Genomic DNA, 3304 nt, shown 5'->3' with positions numbered 1-3304 from the left:
AATACTGATGATTATGGCATACAGCTCATGAAAACCCAAAATGCCTGTCCCAAAAAATTAGCATATTTCATCCTACCAATGAAAGACAAGTGTTTTTAATACAAAAAACGCCAACCTTCAAATAACCATGTTCAGTTATGCACTCAATACTTGTTCAGGAATCCTTTTGCATGAATGACTGCTTCAATGCGGCGTGGCATGGAGGCAATCAGCCTGTGGCACTGCTGAGGTGTTATGAAGGCCCAGGATGCTTCGATAGCGGCCTTAAGCTCATCCAGAGTGTTGGGTCTTGCGTCTCTCAACTTTCTCTTCACAATATCCCACAGGTTCTCTATGGGGTTCAGGTCAGAGAGTTGGCAGGCCAATTGAGCACAGTAATACCATGGTCAGTAAACCATTTACCAGAGGTTTTGGCACTGTGAGCAGGTGCCAGGTCGTGCTGAAAAATGAAATCTTCATCTCCATAAAGCTTTTCAGCAGATGGAAGCATGAAGTGCTCCAAAATCTCCTGATAGGTAGCTGCATTGACCCTGAGCTTGATAAAACACAGTGGACCAACAACAGCAGCTGACATGGCACCCCAGACCATCACTGACTGTGGGTGCTTCACACTGGACTTCTGGCATTTTGGCATTTCCTTCTCCCCAGTCTTCCTCCAGACTCTGGCACCTTGATTTCCGAATGACATGCAAAATTTGCTTTCCTCCGAAAAAAGTACTTTGGACCACTGAGCAACAGTCCAGTGCTGCTTCTCTGTAGCCCAGGTCAGGCGCTTCTGCCGCTGTTGCACCTGTAGCCCATTTCCTGCACACGCCTGTGCACGGTGGCTCTGGATGTTTCTACTCCAGACTCAGTCCACTGCTTCCGCAGGTCCCCCAAGGTCTGGAATCGGCCCTTCTCCACAATCCTCCTCAGGGTCCGGTCACCTCTTCTCGTTGTGCAGCGTTTTCTGCCACACTTTTCCCTTCCCACAGACTTCCCACTGAGGTGCCTTGATACAGCACTCTGGGAACAGCCTATTCATTCAGCAATTTCTTTCTGTGTCTTACCCTCTTGCTTGAGGGTGTCAATGATGGCCTTCTGGACAGGAGTCAGGTCGGCAGTCTTACCCATGATTGTGATTTTGAGTAATGAACAAGGCTGGGAGTTTTTAAAAGCCTCAGGAATCTTTTGCAGGTGTTTAGAGTTATGTCGTTGATTCAGATGGTTAGGTTAATAGCTTGTTTGGAGAATTTTTTCATGATATGCTAATTTTTTTGGGACAGGCATTTTGGGTTTTTATGAGCTGTATGCCATAATCATCAGTATTAAAACAATTAAAGACCTGAAATATTTCAGTTGGTGTGCAATGAATCTGAAATATATGAAAGTTTCATGTTTAACAACAACAGGTTCACAAAAAGATTTGAAGCTCTCGACCTTGACCTCTCTAAGTGTCTTTAAGAATCTGTTGGACACCTGGCAGGGTCCAGTGCAGACATGTTCCTGTTGTTAGTTTTCTACATTTGTCTTGGAATCTAGCTGTTTTTTGTTTTGTTACCTTTTCCTTTTAGCCATCCTATTTGTTAAAAAAACAACAAAAAAAACAAACAAACTGTAGTATGCTTTTTTTTTTACTGTTTATTGTTGTTGCTGTTGTCCATTGTTGTCATCTTTCTTTGTTGAAATCAGGTCTCTCTTGTAAATGAGTCCTTGAGGCTCAATGGGATTTACCTGTATAAATAAAGGTTGATTGATTATCATTACATTGTGGAAAATAATGACCTTTATCACAATATGCTAATTTTTTGAGAAGGACCTGTACTTATATAGCGCCTTTCTATCTTATTTCAAGATACTCAAAGCGCTTTACACTACAATCTGTGTCCTCATTTACCCTTTCATACAGCACTCTACTAGATCTCTACAAAGCTAATTGAACAAATCATTCTAAAGAGACTAATCAGTGCTTCAGATCACATTCATACACCGATGGGACACATCAGAGGCTATGAGGGGTTCAGTGTCTTGCCCAGGGACACTTCAAAATGTGACTGCTAGTGGATTTGAACCCCCAACTCTTGCATTGGAGGACAACTGCTCTAAACACTCAGCCACAGCAGCCCCAAATATATAAATATAAATAAAAACTAATTTAATGAACATTTTAAATAGCATGGACAACTGAATTCAAGATGGCCACCACAACCAAGTGACATTATAAAACAGAAAAATGGCTACATCACAGGCAGTTTTACAGATACTGAGCTAAGGTTTGGTGTGGTAGTAACTGAGTATGATCCCCTAGACACTGAGTGCTACACTTCTTTCAGCCGTTCCCTTTTCAGGCATTGCCCCAGCGACTCATCCTCCTCCATCTCTGTCCTCTTCATCCTCTGTCCTCATTCCAACTACCTTCATGTCCTCTCTAACTGCATCCATAGATCTCGTCTTTATCTTTTTCCTGGCAGCTGCATTTCTAACATCCTTCAACCAATATACCCACTGTCCCTCCTCTGGACATGTCCAAACCACTGTCCCTCCTCTGAACATGTCCAAACCATCTCAGTCTGGTCTCTCTAACTTTATCTCCCAGTTGTTCAATCTGCGCTGTATCTCTGATGATCTCTTTCCTAATCTTATCCATCCTTGTCACTCCTAAGGAGAACCTCAACATCTTCATTTCTGCCACTTCCAGTTCTGTCTCCTGACTTTTTGTCCATGTCTCGGTCTCCAGATCATATAATATAGCTGGTCTCACCACAGTCAAACTTTTCCTTTGCTGACACCTTTTTATCACAAATCACTCCTGAAACTTTTCTCCATCCTTCCTGGACTCTCTTCTTCACCTCTTTAACACACTCATGTTCCTGGACAGTGGACCCCAAGTACTTGAAGTCCTGCACCTTTGTGACCTCTGCTCCTTGTAGCCTCACTGTTCCACCCGCCTCCCTCTCATTCACACATGTACTCTGTGTTACTACGACTGACTTTCATTCCTCTTCTTTCAAGTGCATACCTCCACCTTTCCAAGTTCTCTTCCACCTGTTTCCTGTTCTCACCACAGATTACAATGTCAGCTGCACTTCAGTCCACGGGGATTCCTGCCTGACCTCATCTGTTAGTCGGTCCATCACCAGAGCAAACAAGAAGGAGCTCAGAGCCGATCCTTGATGCACTCCCATCTCCATCTTGAAGCTATCTGTCACTCTTACAGCACATCTCTCTGACTACACATTGTTGGTTATTTTAATTTACATTTACATTAGTTGTTAAAATCAATCCGGTCTCTTGGCTAAATATTTAATAAAGCCCTGGACACAAC

Source organism: Nematolebias whitei, chromosome 14 (assembly GCF_014905685.2).
Source record: "Nematolebias whitei isolate Nwh7 chromosome 14, NemWhi1, whole genome shotgun sequence".
Classification (NCBI taxonomy): domain Eukaryota; kingdom Metazoa; phylum Chordata; class Actinopteri; order Cyprinodontiformes; family Rivulidae; genus Nematolebias; species Nematolebias whitei.
Note: the sequence above shows the minus strand (reverse complement) of the source record.